The following is a 21,173-nucleotide window of genomic DNA, read 5'->3' on the forward strand; positions in this document are numbered from 1 at the left end:
TTCCTTGTGGCATTTGTTTTAGGTCTGTTTTCTTTTAAGGTTAGTAAGCTTTTCAAGACACCGAGGACCTCTCGTGGGCACCCTATTCCCTGCAAGAGCACCGAGTACCAGCAGGCTCCACTGGGCTACTAAGAAACATCCAGGCCCGGAAACGTTTCCCAGTCACTGTGTATTTTGTATGTAGGGCAACACACTGCACTCTTCCTTGGAAGAGCTAGATTTCCTCAGCTCTCCAACAACTCCAGGAAATGTGTTCTCTCAAGTCCTATATGTCATGCAAATCTCCCTCATTGCCCTAGGCCGAGCGGGACTGAGAAACCAAAACTGCAATGCATTCCTTCTTTAAAGTCAAACCTTAAGACCCCATCCTTACAGGAGAAAGTTGGCTTGCTTTCCTGCTGTAACCAAAGCACAGTTCTTCCTCTTACACTCCAGGGCTTTAGAAGAAGCTAAGCCCGATAGCCTACCCAGAGCGCTCCCTGGGGGAGGCGGTTGGCTACACGCAGAATTCCGTGCCAAATAAACTTTATTCAAGGAAGGGACCAGTGTGTAGCTAGAGTGTATATTTACTTGGTAGAAATCAAAAGGAGGTAGGCTGCATGTTCGCTGGAAACGGGGAACTTATGGCACAAGACTTGCTTACCCATTTTGAATGCTCCATTCAAGCTGCATTGAAGTTATCTAAATTACAATTTTAGGACGGGTCTCCAGTGTCTGTAGGCAGGGCTCTGGGAAGCGAACGAGTGTTCTCTACATCAACAGGGTGCTTTCATAGACTGGGTGGGAGCCTCGCCTGAGACGCTCTAGAGCTAAAAGGGAACTTGACGTGAGTCCTTTCCTCAAGGTAAAGCCTAGAATAGCCCTGCCGAAGTGGAAGCTTGGAGCGGAGTCCTTGAGGCATTAGTTTCAGGTCTGTTTCCTTTTATGGTTAGTAAGCTTTTGAAGACCCCGAGGACCTCGCGTGGGCACCCTATTCCCTGCAAGAACACCGAGTACCGTCAGGCTCCACTGGGCTACTAAGAAGCATCCTGGCCCGGAAACTTTTCCCAGTCACTCTTTGTATTTTGTGTGTAGGCCAACACACTACACTCTTCCTTGGAAGAGCTAGATTTCCTCAGCTCTCCAACAACTCCAGGAAATGTGTACTCTCAAGTCTTATATGTCATGCAAATCTCCCTCATTGCCCTAGGCTGAGCGGCACTGAGAAACCAAAACTGCTTCGCATTCCTGCTACAAAGTCATTCCTTAAGACCCCATCCTTACAGGAGAAAGTCGGCTTGCGTTCCTGCTGTAACCAAAGCACAGTTCTTCCTCTTACACTGCAGGGTTTTAGAAGAAGCTAAGCCCGATAGCCTACCCAGAGCGCTCCCTGGGGGAGGCGTTTGGCTACTCGCAGAATTCCGTGCCAAATAAACTTTATTCAAGGAAGGGACCAGTGTGTAGCTAGAGTGTATATTTACTTGGTTGAAATCACAAGGAGGTAGTCTGCATGTTCGCTGGAAACGGGGAACTTATGGCACAAGCCTTGCTTACCCATTTTGAATGCTCCATTCAAGCTGCCTTGAAGCTACCTAAATAACAATTTTAGGACGGGTCTCTAGTCTCTGTAGGTAGGGCTCTGGGAAGGGAACGAGTGTTCTCTACATCAACAGGGTGCTTTCATAGCCTGGGTGGGAGCCTCGCCTGAGACGCTCTAGAGCTAAAAGGAAACTTGACGTGAGTCATTTCCTCAAGGTAAAGCCTAGAATAGCCCTGCCGAAGTGGAAGCTTGGAGCGGAGTCCTTGAGGCATTAGTTTCAGGTCTGTTTCCTTTTAAGGTTTGTAAGCTTTTCAAGACACCGAGGACCTCGCGTGGGCACCTTATTCCCTGGAAGACCACCGAGTACCGGCAGTCTCCACTGGGCTACTAAGAAACATCCAGGCCCGGAAACCTTTCCCAGTCACTCTGTGTATTTTGTGTGTAGGCCAACACACTGCACTCTTCCTTGGAAGAGCTAGATTTCCTCAGCTCTCCAACAGCTCCAGGAAATGTGCTCTCTCACGTCCTACAAGTCATGCAAATCTGCCTCATTGCCCTAGGCTGAGCGGCACTGAGAAACCAAAACTGCTTCGCATGCCTTCTACAAAGTCATAACTTAAGACCCCATCCTTAGAGGAGAAAGTCAGCTTGCGTTCCTGCTGTAACCAAAGCACAGTTCTTCCTCTTACACTGCAGGGTTTTAGAAGAAGCTAAGCCCGATAGCCTACCTAGAGCGCTCCTTGGGGGAGGCTGTTGGCTACACGCAGAACTCCGTGCCAAATAAACTTTATTCAAGGAAGGGACCAGTGTTTAGCTAGAGTGTATATTTACTTGGTAGAAATCACAAGTAGGTAGGCCGCGTGTTCGCTGGAAACGGGGACCTTATGGCACAAGCCTTGCTTTCCCATTTTGAATGCTCCATTCATGCTGCCTTGAAGTTACCTAAATAACAGTTTTAGGACGAGTCTTTAGTCATTGTAGGCAGGGCTCTGGGAAGGGAACGAGTGTTCTCTCCATCAACAGGGTGCTTTCATAGCCTGGGTGGGAGCCTCTCCTCAGACGCCCTAGAGATAAAGGACACTTGACGTGAGTTCTTTCCTCCAGGTAAAGCCTTGAATAGCCCTGCCGAAGCTAAGCTTGCAGCAGTTTCCTTGTGGCATTTGTTTTAGGTCTGTTTTCTTTTAAGGTTAGTAAGCTTTTCAAGACACCGAGGACCTCTCGTGGGCACCCTATTCCCTGCAAGAGCACCGAGTACCAGCAGGCTCCACTGGGCTACTAAGAAACATCCAGGCCCGGAAACATTTCCCAGTCACTGTGTATTTTGTGTGTAGGGCAACACACTGCACTCTTCCTTGGAAGAGCTAGATTTCCTCAGCTCTCCAACAACTCCAGGAAATGTGTTCTCTCAAGTCCTATATGTCATGCAAATCTCCCTCATTGCCCTAGGCCGAGCGGCACTGAGAAACCAAAACTGCAATGCATTCCTTCTTTAAAGTCAAACCTTAAGACCCCATCCTTACAGGAGAAAGTTGGCTTGCTTTCCTGCTGTAACCAAAGCACAGTTCTTCCTCTTACACTCCAGGGTTTTAGAAGAAGCTAAGCCCGATAGCCTACCCAGAGCGCTCCCTGGGGGAGGCGGTTGGCTACACGCAGAATTCCGTGCCAAATAAACTTTATTCAAGGAAGGGACCAGTGTGTAGCTAGAGTGTATATTTACTTGGTAGAAATCAAAAGGAGGTAGGCTGCATGTTCGCTGGAAACGGGGAACTTATGGCACAAGACTTGCTTACCCATTTTGAATGCTCCATTCAAGCTGCATTGAAGTTATCTAAATTACAATTTTAGGACGGGTCTCCAGTGTCTGTAGGCAGGGCTCTGGGAAGCGAACGAGTGTTCTCTACATCAACAGGGTGCTTTCATAGACTGGGTGGGAGCCTCGCCTGAGACGCTCTAGAGCTAAAAGGGAACTTGACGTGAGTCCTTTCCTCAAGGTAAAGCCTAGAATAGCCCTGCCGAAGTGGAAGCTTGGAGCGGAGTCCTTGAGGCATTAGTTTCAGGTCTGTTTCCTTTTATGGTTAGTAAGCTTTTGAAGACCCCGAGGACCTCGCGTGGGCACCCTATTCCCTGCAAGAACACCGAGTACCGTCAGGCTCCACTGGGCTACTAAGAAACATCCTGGCCCGGAAACTTTTCCCAGTCACTCTTTGTATTTTGTGTGTAGGCCAACACACTACACTCTTCCTTGGAAGAGCTAGATTTCCTCAGCTCTCCAACAACTCCAGGAAATGTGTACTCTCAAGTCTTATATGTCATGCAAATCTCCCTCATTGCCCTAGGCTGAGCGGCACTGAGAAACCAAAACTGCTTCGCATTCCTGCTACAAAGTCATTCCTTAAGACCCCATCCTTACAGGAGAAAGTCGGCTTGCGTTCCTGCTGTAACCAAAGCACAGTTCTTCCTCTTACACTGCAGGGTTTTAGAAGAAGCTAAGCCCGATAGCCTACCCAGAGCGCTCCCTGAGGGAGGCGTTTGGCTACTCGCAGAATTCCGTGCCAAATAAACTTTATTCAAGGAAGGGACCAGTGTGTAGCTAGAGTGTATATTTACTTGGTTGAAATCACAAGGAGGTAGTCTGCATGTTCGCTGGAAACGGGGAACTTATGGCACAAGCCTTGCTTACCCATTTTGAATGCTCCATTCAAGCTGCCTTGAAGCTACCTAAATAACAATTTTAGGACGGGTCTCTAGTCTCTGTAGGTAGGGCTCTGGGAAGGGAACGAGTGTTCTCTACATCAACAGGGTGCTTTCATAGCCTGGGTGGGAGCCTCGCCTGAGACGCTCTAGAGCTAAAAGGAAACTTGACGTGAGTCATTTCCTCAAGGTAAAGCCTAGAATAGCCCTGCCGAAGTGGAAGCTTGGAGCGGAGTCCTTGAGGCATTAGTTTCAGGTCTGTTTCCTTTTAAGGTTAGTAAGCTTTTCAAGACACCGAGGACCTCGCGTGGGCACCTTATTCCCTGGAAGACCACCGAGTACCGGCAGTCTCCACTGGGCTACTAAGAAACATCCAGGCCCGGAAACCTTTCCCAGTCACTCTGTGTATTTTGTGTGTAGGCCAACACACTGCACTCTTCCTTGGAAGAGCTAGATTTCCTCAGCTCTCCAACAGCTCCAGGAAATGTGCTCTCTCACGTCCTACAAGTCATGCAAATCTGCCTCATTGCCCTAGGCTGAGCAGCACTGAGAAACCAAAACTGCTTCGCATGCCTTCTACAAAGTCATAACTTAAGACCCCATCCTTAGAGGAGAAAGTCAGCTTGCGTTCCTGCTGTAACCAAAGCACAGTTCTTCCTCTTACACTGCAGGGTTTTAGAAGAAGCTAAGCCCGATAGCCTACCTAGAGCGCTCCTTGGGGGAGGCTGTTGGCTACACGCAGAACTCCGTGCCAAATAAACTTTATTCAAGGAAGGGACCAGTGTTTAGCTAGAGTGTATATTTACTTGGTAGAAATCACAAGTAGGTAGGCCGCGTGTTCGCTGGAAACGGGGACCTTATTGCACAAGCCTTGCTTTCCCATTTTGAATGCTCCATTCATGCTGCCTTGAAATTACCTAAATAACAGTTTTAGGACGAGTCTTTAGTCATTGTAGGCAGGGCTCTGGGAAGGGAACGAGTGTTCTCTCCATCAACAGGGTGCTTTCATAGCCTGGGTGGGAGCCTCTCCTCAGACGCCCTAGAGATAAAGGACACTTGACGTGAGTTCTTTCCTCCAGGTAAAGCCTTGAATAGCCCTGCCGAAGCTAAGCTTGCAGCAGTTTCCTTGTGGCATTTGTTTTAGGTCTGTTTTCTTTTAAGGTTAGTAAGCTTTTCAAGACACCGAGGACCTCTCGTGGGCACCCTATTCCCTGCAAGAGCACCGAGTACCAGCAGGCTCCACTGGGCTACTAAGAAACATCCAGGCCCGGAAACATTTCCCAGTCACTGTGTATTTTGTGTGTAGGGCAACACACTGCACTCTTCCTTGGAAGAGCTAGATTTCCTCAGCTCTCCAACAACTCCAGGAAATGTGTTCTCTCAAGTCCTATATGTCATGCAAATCTCCCTCATTGCCCTAGGCCGAGCGGCACTGAGAAACCAAAACTGCAATGCATTCCTTCTTTAAAGTCAAACCTTAAGACCCCATCCTTACAGGAGAAAGTTGGCTTGCTTTCCTGCTGTAACCAAAGCACAGTTCTTCCTCTTACACTCCAGGGTTTTAGAAGAAGCTAAGCCCGATAGCCTACCCAGAGCGCTCCCTGGGGGAGGCGGTTGGCTACACGCAGAATTCCGTGCCAAATAAACTTTATTCAAGGAAGGGACCAGTGTGTAGCTAGAGTGTATATTTACTTGGTAGAAATCAAAAGGAGGTAGGCTGCATGTTCGCTGGAAACGGGGAACTTATGGCACAAGACTTGCTTACCCATTTTGAATGCTCCATTCAAGCTGCATTGAAGTTATCTAAATTACAATTTTAGGACGGGTCTCCAGTGTCTGTAGGCAGGGCTCTGGGAAGCGAACGAGTGTTCTCTCCATCAACAGGGTGCTTTCATAGACTGGGTGGGAGCCTCGCCTGAGACGCTCTAGAGCTAAAAGGGAACTTGACGTGAGTCCTTTCCTCAAGGTAAAGCCTAGAATAGCCCTGCCGAAGTGGAAGCTTGGAGCGGAGTCCTTGAGGCATTAGTTTCAGGTCTGTTTCCTTTTATGGTTAGTAAGCTTTTGAAGACCCCGAGGACCTCGCGTGGGCACCCTATTCCCTGCAAGAACACCGAGTACCGTCAGGCTCCACTGGGCTACTAAGAAACATCCTGGCCCGGAAACTTTTCCCAGTCACTCTTTGTATTTTGTGTGTAGGCCAACACACTACACTCTTCCTTGGAAGAGCTAGATTTCCTCAGCTCTCCAACAACTCCAGGAAATGTGTACTCTCAAGTCTTATATGTCATGCAAATCTCCCTCATTGCCCTAGGCTGAGCGGCACTGAGAAACCAAAACTGCTTCGCATTCCTGCTACAAAGTCATTCCTTAAGACCCCATCCTTACAGGAGAAAGTCAGCTTGCGTTTCTGCTGTAACCACAGCACAGTTCTTCCTCTTACACTCCAGGGTTTTAGAAGAAGCTAAGCCAGATAGCCTACCTAGAGCGCTCCTTGGGGGAGGCTGTTGGCTACACGCAGAACTCCGTGCCAAATAAACTTTATTCAAGGAAGGGACCAGTGTTTAGCTAGAGTGTATATTTACTTGGTAGAAATCACAAGTAGGTAGGCCGCGTGTTCGCTGGAAACGGTGACCTTATGGCACAAGCCTTGCTTTCCCATTTTGAATGCTCCATGCATGCTGCCTTGAAGTTACCTAAATAACAGTTTTAGGACGAGTCTTTAGTCATTGTAGGCAGGGCTCTGGGAAGGGAACGAGTGTTCTCTGCATCAACAGGGTGCTTTCATAGCCTGGGTGGGAGCCTCTCCTCAGACGCCCTAGAGATAAAGGAAACTTGACGTGAGTTCTTTCCTCCAGGTAAAGCCTTGACTAGCCCTGCCGAAGCTGAGCTTGAAGCAGTTTCCTTGTGGCATTTGTTTTAGGTCTGTTTTCTTTTAAGGTTAGTAAGCTTGTCAAGACACCGAGGACCTCTCGTGGGCACCCTATTCCCTGCAAGAGCACCGAGTACCAGCAGGCTCCACTGGGCTACTAAGAAACATCCAGGCCCGGAAACGTTTCCCAGTCACTGTGTATTTTGTGTGTAGGGCAACACACTGCACTCTTCCTTGGAAGAGCTAGATTTCCTCAGCTCTCCAACAACTCCAGGAAATGTGTTCTCTCAATTCCTATATGTCATGCAAATCTCCCTCATTGCCCTTAGGCTGAGCAGCACTGAGAAACCAAAACTGCAACGCATTCCTTCTTTAAAGTCAAACCTTAAGACCCCATCCTTACAGGAGAAAGTCGGCTTGCTTTCCTGCTGTAACCAAAGCACAGTTCTTCCTCTTACACTCCAGGGTTTTAGAAGAAGCAGAGCCCGATAGCCTACCCAGAGCGCTCCCAAGGGGAGGCGGTTGGCTACACGCAGAATTCCGTGCCAAATAAACTTTATTCAAGGAAGGGACCGGTGTGTAGCTAGAGTGTATATTTACTTGGTAGAAATCACAAGGAGGTAGGCTGCATGTTCGCTGGAAACGGGGAACTTATGGCACAAGCCTTGCTTACCACTTTTGAATGCTCCCTTCAAGCTGCCTTGAAGCTGCCTAAATAACAATTTTAGGACGGGTCTCTAGTCTCTGTAGGCAGGGCTCTGGGAAGGGAACGAGTGTTCTCTACATCAACAGGGTGCTTTCATAGCCTGGGTGGGAGCCTCTCCTCAGACGCTCTACAGCTAAAAGGAAACTTGACGTGAGTCCTTTCCTCAAGGTAAAGCCTAGAATAGCCCTGCCGAAGTGGAAGCTTGGAGCGGAGTCCTTGAGGCATTAGTTTCAGGTCTGTTTCCTTTTAAGGTTAGTAAGCTTTTCAGGACACCGAGGACCTCGCCTGGGCACCTTATTCCCTGGAAGACCACCGAGTACCGGCAGTCTCCACTGGGCTACTAAGAAACATCCAGGCCCGGACACCTTTCCCAGTCACTCTGTGTATTTTGTGTGTAGGCCAACACACTGCACTCTTCCTTGGAAGAGCTAGATTTCCTCAGCTCTCCAACAGCCCCAGGAAATGTGTTCTCTCACGTCCTACATATCATGCAAATCTGCCTCATTGCCCTAGGCTGAGCAGCTCTGAGAAACCAAAACTGCTTCGCATTCCTTCTACAAAGTCATACCTTAAGACCCCATCCTTACAGGAGAAAGTCAGCTTGCGTTTCTGCTGTAACCACAGCACAGTTCTTCCTCTTACACTCCAGGGTTTTAGAAGAAGCTAAGCCAGATAGCCTACCCAGAGCTCTCCTTGGGGGAGGCTGTTGGCTACACGCAGAACTCCGTGCCAAATAAACTTTATTCAAGGAAGGGACCAGTGTTTAGCTAGAGTGTATATTTACTTGGTAGAAATCACAAGTAGGTAGGCCGCGTGTTCGCTGGAAACGGTGACCTTATGGCACAAGCCTTGCTTTCCCATTTTGAATGCTCCATGCATGCTGCCTTGAAGTTACCTAAATAACAGTTTTAGGACGAGTCTTTAGTCATTGTAGGCAGGGCTCTGGGAAGGGAACGAGTGTTCTCTGCATCAACAGGGTGCTTTCATAGCCTGGGTGGGAGCCTCTCCTCAGACGCCCTAGAGATAAAGGAAACTTGACGTGAGTTCTTTCCTCCAGGTAAAGCCTTGACTAGCCCTGCCGAAGCTGAGCTTGAAGCAGTTTCCTTGTGGCATTTGTTTTAGGTCTGTTTTCTTTTAAGGTTAGTAAGCTTGTCAAGACACCGAGGACCTCTCGTGGGCACCCTATTCCCTGCAAGAGCACCGAGTACCAGCAGGCTCCACTGGGCTACTAAGAAACATCCAGGCCCGGAAACGTTTCCCAGTCACTGTGTATTTTGTGTGTAGGGCAACACACTGCACTCTTCCTTGGAAGAGCTAGATTTCCTCAGCTCTCCAACAACTCCAGGAAATGTGTTCTCTCAATTCCTATATGTCATGCAAATCTCCCTCATTGCCCTTAGGCTGAGCAGCACTGAGAAACCAAAACTGCAACGCATTCCTTCTTTAAAGTCAAACCTTAAGACCCCATCCTTACAGGAGAAAGTCGGCTTGCTTTCCTGCTGTAACCAAAGCACAGTTCTTCCTCTTACACTCCAGGGTTTTAGAAGAAGCAGAGCCCGATAGCCTACCCAGAGCGCTCCCAAGGGGAGGCGGTTGGCTACACGCAGAATTCCGTGCCAAATAAACTTTATTCAAGGAAGGGACCGGTGTGTAGCTAGAGTGTATATTTACTCGGTAGAAATCACAAGGAGGTAGGCTGCATGTTCGCTGGAAACGGGGAACTTATGGCACAAGCCTTGCTTACCCATTTTGAATGCTCCCTTCAAGCTGCCTTGAAGCTGCCTAAATAACAATTTTAGGACGGGTCTCTAGTCTCTGTAGGCAAGGCTCTGGGAAGGGAACGAGTGTTCTCTACATCAACAGGGTGCTTTCATAGCCTGGGTGGGAGCCTCTCCTCAGACGCTCTACAGCTAAAAGGAAACTTGACGTGAGTCCTTTCCTCAAGGTAAAGCCTAGAATAGCCCTGCCGAAGTGGAAGCTTGGAGCGGAGTCCTTGAGGCATTAGTTTCAGGTCTGTTTCCTTTTAAGGTTAGTAAGCTTTTCAGGACACCGAGGACCTCGCCTGGGCACCTTATTCCCTGGAAGACCACCGAGTACCGGCAGTCTCCACTGGGCTACTAAGAAACATCCAGGCCCGGACACCTTTCCCAGTCACTCTGTGTATTTTGTGTGTAGGCCAACACACTGCACTCTTCCTTGGAAGAGCTAGATTTCCTCAGCTCTCCAACAGCCCCAGGAAATGTGTTCTCTCACGTCCTACATATCATGCAAATCTGCCTCATTGCCCTAGGCTGAGCAGCTCTGAGAAACCAAAACTGCTTCGCATTCCTTCTACAAAGTCATACCTTAAGACCCCATCCTTACAGGAGAAAGTCAGCTTGCGTTTCTGCTGTAACCACAGCACAGTTCTTCCTCTTACACTCCAGGGTTTTAGAAGAAGCTAAGCCAGATAGCCTACCCAGAGCTCTCCTTGGGGGAGGCTGTTGGCTACACGCAGAACTCCGTGCCAAATAAACTTTATTCAAGGAAGGGACCAGTGTTTAGCTAGAGTGTATATTTACTTGGTAGAAATCACAAGTAGGTAGGCCGCGTGTTCGCTGGAAACGGTGACCTTATGGCACAAGCCTTGCTTTCCCATTTTGAATGCTCCATGCATGCTGCCTTGAAGTTACCTAAATAACAGTTTTAGGACGAGTCTTTAGTCATTGTAGGCAGGGCTCTGGGAAGGGAACGAGTGTTCTCTGCATCAACAGGGTGCTTTCATAGCCTGGGTGGGAGCCTCTCCTCAGACGCCCTAGAGATAAAGGAAACTTGACGTGAGTTCTTTCCTCCAGGTAAAGCCTTGACTAGCCCTGCCGAAGCTGAGCTTGAAGCAGTTTCCTTGTGGCATTTGTTTTAGGTCTGTTTTCTTTTAAGGTTAGTAAGCTTGTCAAGACACCGAGGACCTCTCGTGGGCACCCTATTCCCTGCAAGAGCACCGAGTACCAGCAGGCTCCACTGGGCTACTAAGAAACATCCAGGCCCGGAAACGTTTCCCAGTCACTGTGTATTTTGTGTGTAGGGCAACACACTGCACTCTTCCTTGGAAGAGCTAGATTTCCTCAGCTCTCCAACAACTCCAGGAAATGTGTTCTCTCAATTCCTATATGTCATGCAAATCTCCCTCATTGCCCTTAGGCTGAGCAGCACTGAGAAACCAAAACTGCAACGCATTCCTTCTTTAAAGTCAAACCTTAAGACCCCATCCTTACAGGAGAAAGTCGGCTTGCTTTCCTGCTGTAACCAAAGCACAGTTCTTCCTCTTACACTCCAGGGTTTTAGAAGAAGCAGAGCCCGATAGCCTACCCAGAGCGCTCCCAAGGGGAGGCGGTTGGCTACACGCAGAATTCCGTGCCAAATAAACTTTATTCAAGGAAGGGACCGGTGTGTAGCTAGAGTGTATATTTACTCGGTAGAAATCACAAGGAGGTAGGCTGCATGTTCGCTGGAAACGGGGAACTTATGGCACAAGCCTTGCTTACCCATTTTGAATGCTCCCTTCAAGCTGCCTTGAAGCTGCCTAAATAACAATTTTAGGACGGGTCTCTAGTCTCTGTAGGCAGGGCTCTGGGAAGGGAACGAGTGTTCTCTACATCAACAGGGTGCTTTCATAGCCTGGGTGGGAGCCTCTCCTCAGACGCTCTACAGCTAAAAGGAAACTTGACGTGAGTCCTTTCCTCAAGGTAAAGCCTAGAATAGCCCTGCCGAAGTGGAAGCTTGGAGCGGAGTCCTTGAGGCATTAGTTTCAGGTCTGTTTCCTTTTAAGGTTAGTAAGCTTTTCAGGACACCGAGGACCTCGCCTGGGCACCTTATTCCCTGGAAGACCACCGAGTACCGGCAGTCTCCACTGGGCTACTAAGAAACATCCAGGCCCGGACACCTTTCCCAGTCACTCTGTGTATTTTGTGTGTAGGCCAACACACTGCACTCTTCCTTGGAAGAGCTAGATTTCCTCAGCTCTCCAACAGCCCCAGGAAATGTGTTCTCTCACGTCCTACATATCATGCAAATCTGCCTCATTGCCCTAGGCTGAGCAGCTCTGAGAAACCAAAACTGCTTCGCATTCCTTCTACAAAGTCATACCTTAAGACCCCATCCTTACAGGAGAAAGTCAGCTTGCGTTTCTGCTGTAACCACAGCACAGTTCTTCCTCTTACACTCCAGGGTTTTAGAAGAAGCTAAGCCAGATAGCCTACCCAGAGCTCTCCTTGGGGGAGGCGGTTGGCTACACGCAGAACTCCGTGCCAAATAAACTTTATTCAAGGAAGGGACCAGTGTTTAGCTAGAGTGTATATTTACTTGGTAGAAATCACAAGTAGGTAGGCCGCGTGTTCGCTGGAAACGGTGACCTTATGGCACAAGCCTTGCTTTCCCATTTTGAATGCTCCATGCATGCTGCCTTGAAGTTACCTAAATAACAGTTTTAGGACGAGTCTTTAGTCATTGTAGGCAGGGCTCTGGGAAGGGAACGAGTGTTCTCTGCATCAACAGGGTGCTTTCATAGCCTGGGTGGGAGCCTCTCCTCAGACGCCCTAGAGATAAAGGAAACTTGACGTGAGTTCTTTCCTCCAGGTAAAGCCTTGACTAGCCCTGCCGAAGCTGAGCTTGAAGCAGTTTCCTTGTGGCATTTGTTTTAGGTCTGTTTTCTTTTAAGGTTAGTAAGCTTGTCAAGACACCGAGGACCTCTCGTGGGCACCCTATTCCCTGCAAGAGCACCGAGTACCAGCAGGCTCCACTGGGCTACTAAGAAACATCCAGGCCCGGAAACGTTTCCCAGTCACTGTGTATTTTGTGTGTAGGGCAACACACTGCACTCTTCCTTGGAAGAGCTAGATTTCCTCAGCTCTCCAACAACTCCAGGAAATGTGTTCTCTCAATTCCTATATGTCATGCAAATCTCCCTCATTGCCCTTAGGCTGAGCAGCACTGAGAAACCAAAACTGCAACGCATTCCTTCTTTAAAGTCAAACCTTAAGACCCCATCCTTACAGGAGAAAGTCGGCTTGCTTTCCTGCTGTAACCAAAGCACAGTTCTTCCTCTTACACTCCAGGGTTTTAGAAGAAGCAGAGCCCGATAGCCTACCCAGAGCGCTCCCAAGGGGAGGCGGTTGGCTACACGCAGAATTCCGTGCCAAATAAACTTTATTCAAGGAAGGGACCGGTGTGTAGCTAGAGTGTATATTTACTTGGTAGAAATCACAAGGAGGTAGGCTGCATGTTCGCTGGAAACGGGGAACTTATGGCACAAGCCTTGCTTACCACTTTTGAATGCTCCCTTCAAGCTGCCTTGAAGCTGCCTAAATAACAATTTTAGGACGGGTCTCTAGTCTCTGTAGGCAGGGCTCTGGGAAGGGAATGAGTGTTCTCTACATCAACAGGGTGCTTTCATAGCCTGGGTGGGAGCCTCTCCTCAGACGCTCTACAGCTAAAAGGAAACTTGACGTGAGTCCTTTCCTCAAGGTAAAGCCTAGAATAGCCCTGCCGAAGTGGAAGCTTGGAGCGGAGTCCTTGAGGCATTAGTTTCAGGTCTGTTTCCTTTTAAGGTTAGTAAGCTTTTCAGGACACCGAGGACCTCGCCTGGGCACCTTATTCCCTGGAAGACCACCGAGTACCGGCAGTCTCCACTGGGCTACTAAGAAACATCCAGGCCCGGACACCTTTCCCAGTCACTCTGTGTATTTTGTGTGTAGGCCAACACACTGCACTCTTCCTTGGAAGAGCTAGATTTCCTCAGCTCTCCAACAGCCCCAGGAAATGTGTTCTCTCACGTCCTACATATCATGCAAATCTGCCTCATTGCCCTAGGCTGAGCAGCTCTGAGAAACCAAAACTGCTTCGCATTCCTTCTACAAAGTCATACCTTAAGACCCCATCCTTACAGGAGAAAGTCAGCTTGCGTTTCTGCTGTTAACCACAGCACAGTTCTTCCTCTTACACTCCAGGGTTTTAGAAGAAGCTAAGCCAGATAGCCTACCCAGAGCTCTCCTTGGGGGAGGCGGTTGGCTACACGCAGAACTCCGTGCCAAATAAACTTTATTCAAGGAAGGGACCAGTGTTTAGCTAGAGTGTATATTTACTTGGTAGAAATCACAAGTAGGTAGGCCGCGTGTTCGCTGGAAACGGTGACCTTATGGCACAAGCCTTGCTTTCCCATTTTGAATGCTCCATGCATGCTGCCTTGAAGTTACCTAAATAACAGTTTTAGGACGAGTCTTTAGTCATTGTAGGCAGGGCTCTGGGAAGGGAACGAGTGTTCTCTGCATCAACAGGGTGCTTTCATAGCCTGGGTGGGAGCCTCTCCTCAGACGCCCTAGAGATAAAGGAAACTTGACGTGAGTTCTTTCCTCCAGGTAAAGCCTTGACTAGCCCTGCCGAAGCTGAGCTTGAAGCAGTTTCCTTGTGGCATTTGTTTTAGGTCTGTTTTCTTTTAAGGTTAGTAAGCTTGTCAAGACACCGAGGACCTCTCGTGGGCACCCTATTCCCTGCAAGAGCACCGAGTACCAGCAGGCTCCACTGGGCTACTAAGAAACATCCAGGCCCGGAAACGTTTCCCAGTCACTGTGTATTTTGTGTGTAGGGCAACACACTGCACTCTTCCTTGGAAGAGCTAGATTTCCTCAGCTCTCCAACAACTCCAGGAAATGTGTTCTCTCAATTCCTATATGTCATGCAAATCTCCCTCATTGCCCTTAGGCTGAGCAGCACTGAGAAACCAAAACTGCAACGCATTCCTTCTTTAAAGTCAAACCTTAAGACCCCATCCTTACAGGAGAAAGTCGGCTTGCTTTCCTGCTGTAACCAAAGCACAGTTCTTCCTCTTACACTCCAGGGTTTTAGAAGAAGCAGAGCCCGATAGCCTACCCAGAGCGCTCCCAAGGGGAGGCGGTTGGCTACACGCAGAATTCCGTGCCAAATAAACTTTATTCAAGGAAGGGACCGGTGTGTAGCTAGAGTGTATATTTACTTGGTAGAAATCACAAGGAGGTAGGCTGCATGTTCGCTGGAAACGGGGAACTTATGGCACAAGCCTTGCTTACCACTTTTGAATGCTCCCTTCAAGCTGCCTTGAAGCTGCCTAAATAACAATTTTAGGACGGGTCTCTAGTCTCTGTAGGCAGGGCTCTGGGAAGGGAACGAGTGTTCTCTACATCAACAGGGTGCTTTCATAGCCTGGGTGGGAGCCTCTCCTCAGACGCTCTACAGCTAAAAGGAAACTTGACGTGAGTCCTTTCCTCAAGGTAAAGCCTAGAATAGCCCTGCCGAAGTGGAAGCTTGGAGCGGAGTCCTTGAGGCATTAGTTTCAGGTCTGTTTCCTTTTAAGGTTAGTAAGCTTTTCAGGACACCGAGGACCTCGCCTGGGCACCTTATTCCCTGGAAGACCACCGAGTACCGGCAGTCTCCACTGGGCTACTAAGAAACATCCAGGCCCGGAAACCTTTCCCAGTCACTCTGTGTATTTTGTGTGTAGGCCAACACACTGCACTCTTCCTTGGAAGAGCTAGATTTCCTCAGCTCTCCAACAGCCCCAGGAAATGTGTTCTCTCACGTCCTACATATCATGCAAATCTGCCTCATTGCCCTAGGCTGAGCAGCTCTGAGAAACCAAAACTGCTTCGCATTCCTTCTACAAAGTCATACCTTAAGACCCCATCCTTACAGGAGAAAGTCAGCTTGCGTTTCTGCTGTAACCACAGCACAGTTCTTCCTCTTACACTCCAGGGTTTTAGAAGAAGCTAAGCCAGATAGCCTACCCAGAGCTCTCCTTGGGGGAGGCGGTTGGCTACACGCAGAACTCCGTGCCAAATAAACTTTATTCAAGGAAGGGACCAGTGTTTAGCTAGAGTGTATATTTACTTGGTAGAAATCACAAGTAGGTAGGCCGCGTGTTCGCTGGAAACGGTGACCTTATGGCACAAGCCTTGCTTTCCCATTTTGAATGCTCCATGCATGCTGCCTTGAAGTTACCTAAATAACAGTTTTAGGACGAGTCTTTAGTCATTGTAGGCAGGGCTCTGGGAAGGGAACGAGTGTTCTCTGCATCAACAGGGTGCTTTCATAGCCTGGGTGGGAGCCTCTCCTCAGACGCCCTAGAGATAAAGGAAACTTGACGTGAGTTCTTTCCTCCAGGTAAAGCCTTGACTAGCCCTGCCGAAGCTGAGCTTGAAGCAGTTTCCTTGTGGCATTTGTTTTAGGTCTGTTTTCTTTTAAGGTTAGTAAGCTTGTCAAGACACCGAGGACCTCTCGTGGGCACCCTATTCCCTGCAAGAGCACCGAGTACCAGCAGGCTCCACTGGGCTACTAAGAAACATCCAGGCCTGGAAACGTTTCCCAGTCACTGTGTATTTTGTGTGTAGGGCAACACACTGCACTCTTCCTTGGAAGAGCTAGATTTCCTCAGCTCTCCAACAACTCCAGGAAATGTGTTCTCTCAATTCCTATATGTCATGCAAATCTCCCTCATTGCCCTTAGGCTGAGCAGCACTGAGAAACCAAAACTGCAACGCATTCCTTCTTTAAAGTCAAACCTTAAGACCCCATCCTTACAGGAGAAAGTCGGCTTGCTTTCCTGCTGTAACCAAAGCACAGTTCTTCCTCTTACACTCCAGGGTTTTAGAAGAAGCAGAGCCCGATAGCCTACCCAGAGCGCTCCCAAGGGGAGGCGGTTGGCTACACGCAGAATTCCGTGCCAAATAAACTTTATTCAAGGAAGGGACCGGTGTGTAGCTAGAGTGTATATTTACTTGGTAGAAATCACAAGGAGGTAGGCTGCATGTTCGCTGGAAACGGGGAACTTATGGCACAAGCCTTGCTTACCCATTTTGAATGCTCCATTCAAGCTGCCTTGAAGCTGCCTAAATAACAATTTTAGGACGGGTCTCTAGTCTCTGTAGGCAAGGCTCTGGGAAGGGAACGAGTGTTCTCTACATCAACAGGGTGCTTTCATAGCCTGGGTGGGAGCCTCTCCTCAGACGCTCTACAGCTAAAAGGAAACTTGACGTGAGTCCTTTCCTCAAGGTAAAGCCTAGAATAGCCCTGCCGAAGTGGAAGCTTGGAGCGGAGTCCTTGAGGCATTAGTTTCAGGTCTGTTTCCTTTTAAGGTTAGTAAGCTTTTCAGGACACCGAGGACCTCGCCTGGGCACCTTATTCCCTGGAAGACCACCGAGTACCGGCAGTCTCCACTGGGCTACTAAGAAACATCCAGGCCCGGACACCTTTCCCAGTCACTCTGTGTATTTTGTGTGTAGGCCAACACACTGCACTCTTCCTTGGAAGAGCTAGATTTCCTCAGCTCTCCAACAGCCCCAGGAAATGTGTTCTCTCACGTCCTACATATCATGCAAATCTGCCTCATTGCCCTAGGCTGAGCAGCTCTGAGAAACCAAAACTGCTTCGCATTCCTTCTACAAAGTCATACCTTAAGACCCCATCCTTACAGGAGAAAGTCAGCTTGCGTTTCTGCTGTAACCACAGCACAGTTCTTCCTCTTACACTCCAGGGTTTTAGAAGAAGCTAAGCCAGATAGCCTACCCAGAGCTCTCCTTGGGGGAGGCTGTTGGCTACACGCAGAACTCCGTGCCAAATAAACTTTATTCAAGGAAGGGACCAGTGTTTAGCTAGAGTGTATATTTACTTGGTAGAAATCACAAGTAGGTAGGCCGCGTGTTCGCTGGAAACGGTGACCTTATGGCACAAGCCTTGCTTTCCCATTTTGAATGCTCCATGCATGCTGCCTTGAAGTTACCTAAATAACAGTTTTAGGACGAGTCTTTAGTCATTGTAGGCAGGGCTCTGGGAAGGGAACGAGTGTTCTCTGCATCAACAGGGTGCTTTCATAGCCTGGGTGGGAGCCTCTCCTCAGACGCCCTAGAGATAAAGGAAACTTGACGTGAGTTCTTTCCTCCAGGTAAAGCCTTGACTAGCCCTGCCGAAGCTGAGCTTGAAGCAGTTTCCTTGTGGCATTTGTTTTAGGTCTGTTTTCTTTTAAGGTTAGTAAGCTTGTCAAGACACCGAGGACCTCTCGTGGGCACCCTATTCCCTGCAAGAGCACCGAGTACCAGCAGGCTCCACTGGGCTACTAAGAAACATCCAGGCCCGGAAACGTTTCCCAGTCACTGTGTATTTTGTGTGTAGGGCAACACACTGCACTCTTCCTTGGAAGAGCTAGATTTCCTCAGCTCTCCAACAACTCCAGGAAATGTGTTCTCTCAATTCCTATATGTCATGCAAATCTCCCTCATTGCCCTTAGGCTGAGCAGCACTGAGAAACCAAAACTGCAACGCATTCCTTCTTTAAAGTCAAACCTTAAGACCCCATCCTTACAGGAGAAAGTCGGCTTGCTTTCCTGCTGTAACCAAAGCACAGTTCTTCCTCTTACACTCCAGGGTTTTAGAAGAAGCAGAGCCCGATAGCCTACCCAGAGCGCTCCCAAGGGGAGGCGGTTGGCTACACGCAGAATTCCGTGCCAAATAAACTTTATTCAAGGAAGGGACCGGTGTGTAGCTAGAGTGTATATTTACTCGGTAGAAATCACAAGGAGGTAGGCTGCATGTTCGCTGTAAACGGGGAACTTATGGCACAAGCCTTGCTTACCCATTTTGAATGCTCCCTTCAAGCTGCCTTGAAGCTGCCTAAATAACAATTTTAGGACGGGTCTCTAGTCTCTGTAGGCAAGGCTCTGGGAAGGGAACGAGTGTTCTCTACATCAACAGGGTGCTTTCATAGCCTGGGTGGGAGCCTCTCCTCAGACGCTCTACAGCTAAAAGGAAACTTGACGTGAGTCCTTTCCTCAAGGTAAAGCCTAGAATAGCCCTGCCGAAGTGGAAGCTTGGAGCGGAGTCCTTGAGGCATTAGTTTCAGGTCTGTTTCCTTTTAAGGTTAGTAAGCTTTTCAGGACACCGAGGACCTCGCCTGGGCACCTTATTCCCTGGAAGACCACCGAGTACCGGCAGTCTCCACTGGGCTACTAAGAAACATCCAGGCCCGGACACCTTTCCCAGTCACTCTGTGTATTTTGTGTGTAGGCCAACACACTGCACTCTTCCTTGGAAGAGCTAGATTTCCTCAGCTCTCCAACAGCCCCAGGAAATGTGTTCTCTCACGTCCTACATATCATGCAAATCTGCCTCATTGCCCTAGGCTGAGCAGCTCTGAGAAACCAAAACTGCTTCGCATTCCTTCTACAAAGTCATACCTTAAGACCCCATCCTTACAGGAGAAAGTCAGCTTGCGTTTCTGCTGTAACCACAGCACAGTTCTTCCTCTTACACTCCAGGGTTTTAGAAGAAGCTAAGCCAGATAGCCTACCCAGAGCTCTCCTTGGGGGAGGCTGTTGGCTACACGCAGAACTCCGTGCCAAATAAACTTTATTCAAGGAAGGGACCAGTGTTTAGCTAGAGTGTATATTTACTTGGTAGAAATCACAAGTAGGTAGGCCGCGTGTTCGCTGGAAACGGTGACCTTATGGCACAAGCCTTGCTTTCCCATTTTGAATGCTCCATTCATGCTGCCTTGAAGTTACCTAAATAACAGTTTTAGGACGAGTCTTTAGTCATTGTAGGCAGGGCTCTGGGAAGGGAACGAGTGTTCTCTCCATCAACAGGGTGCTTTCAGAGCCTGGGTGGGAGCTTCTCCTCAGACGCCCTAGAGATAAAGGACACTTGACGTGAGTTCTTTCCTCCAGGTAAAGCCTTGAATAGCCCTGCCGAAGCTAAGCTTGCAGCAGTTTCCTTGTGGCATTTGTTTTAGGTCTGTTTTCTTTTAAGGTTAGTAAGCTTTTCAAGACACCGAGGACCTCTCGTGGGCACCCTATTCCCTGCAAGAGCACCGAGTACCAGCAGGCTCCACTGGGCTACTAAGAAACATCCAGGCCCGGAAATATTTCCCAGTCACTGTGTATTTTGTGTGTAGGGCAACACACTGCACTCTTCCTTGGAAGAGCTAGATTTCCTCAGCTCTCCAACAACTCCAGGAAATGTGTTCTCTCAAGTCCTATATGTCATGCAAATCTCCCTCATTGCCCTAGGCTGAGCGGCACTGAGAAACCAAAACTGCAACGCATTCCTTCTTTAAAGTCAAACCTTAAGACCCCATCCTTACAGGAGAAAGTCGGCTTGCTTTCCTGTTGTAACCAAAGCACAGTTCTTCCTCTTACACTCCAGGGTTTTAGAAGAAGCTAAGCCCGATAGCCTACCCAGAGCGCTCCCAGGGGGAGGCGGTTGGCTACACGCAGAATTCCGTGCCAAATAAACTTTATTCAAGGAAGGGACCAGTGTGTAGCTAGAGTTTATATTTACTTGGTAGAAATCACAAGGAGGTAGGCTGCATGTTCGCTGGAAACGGGGAACTTATGGCACAAGCCTTGCTTACCCATTTTGAATGCTCCATTCAAGCTGCATTGAAGCTATCTAAATTACAATTTTAGGACGGGTCTCCAGTGTCTGTAGGCAGGGCTCTGGGAAGGGAACGAGTGTTCTCTACATCAACAGGGTGCTTTCATAGACTGGGTGGGAGCCTCGCCTGAGACGCTCTAGACCTAAAAGGGAACTTGACGTGAGTCCTTTCCTCAAGGTAAAGCCTAGAATAGCCCTGCCGAAGTGGAAGCTTGGAGCGGAGTCCTTGAGGCATTAGTTTCAGGTCTGTTTCCTTTTAAGGTTAGTAAGCTTTTCAAGACACCGAGGACCTCGCGTGGGCACCTTATTCCCTGGAAGACCACCGAGTACCGGCAGTCTCCACTAGGCTACTAAGAAACATCCAGGCCCGGAAACCTTTCCCAGTCACTCTGTGTGTTTTGTGTGTAGGCCAACACACTGCACTCTTCCTTGGAAGAGCTAGATTTCCTCAGCTCTCCAACAGCTCCAGGAAATGTGCTCTCTCACGTCCTACAAGTCATGCAAATCTGCCTCATTGCCCTAGGCTGAGCGGCACTGAGAAACCAAAACTGCTTCGCATTCCTTCTACAAAGTCATACCTTAAGACCCCATCCTTACAGGAGAAAGTCAGCTTGCGTTCCTGCTGTAACCAAAGCACAGTTCTTCCTCTTACACTGCAGGGTTTTAGAAGAAGCTAAGCCCGATAGCCTACCTAGAGCGCTCCTTGGGGGAGGCTGTTGGCTACACGCAGAACTCCGTGCCAAATAAACTTTATTCAAGGAAGGGACCAGTGTTTAGCTAGAGTGTATATTTACTTGGTAGAAATCACAAGTAGGTAGGCCGCGTGTTCGCTGGAAACGGGGACCTTATGGCACAAGCCTTGCTTTCCCATTTTGAATGCTCCATTCATGCTGCCTTGAAGTTACCTAAATAACAGTTTTAGGACGAGTCTTTAGTCATTGTAGGCAGGGCTCTGGGAA

Source organism: Balaenoptera physalus, assembly GCF_965194825.1.
Source record: "Balaenoptera physalus genome assembly, chromosome: 17".
Lineage (NCBI taxonomy): Eukaryota > Metazoa > Chordata > Mammalia > Artiodactyla > Balaenopteridae > Balaenoptera > Balaenoptera physalus.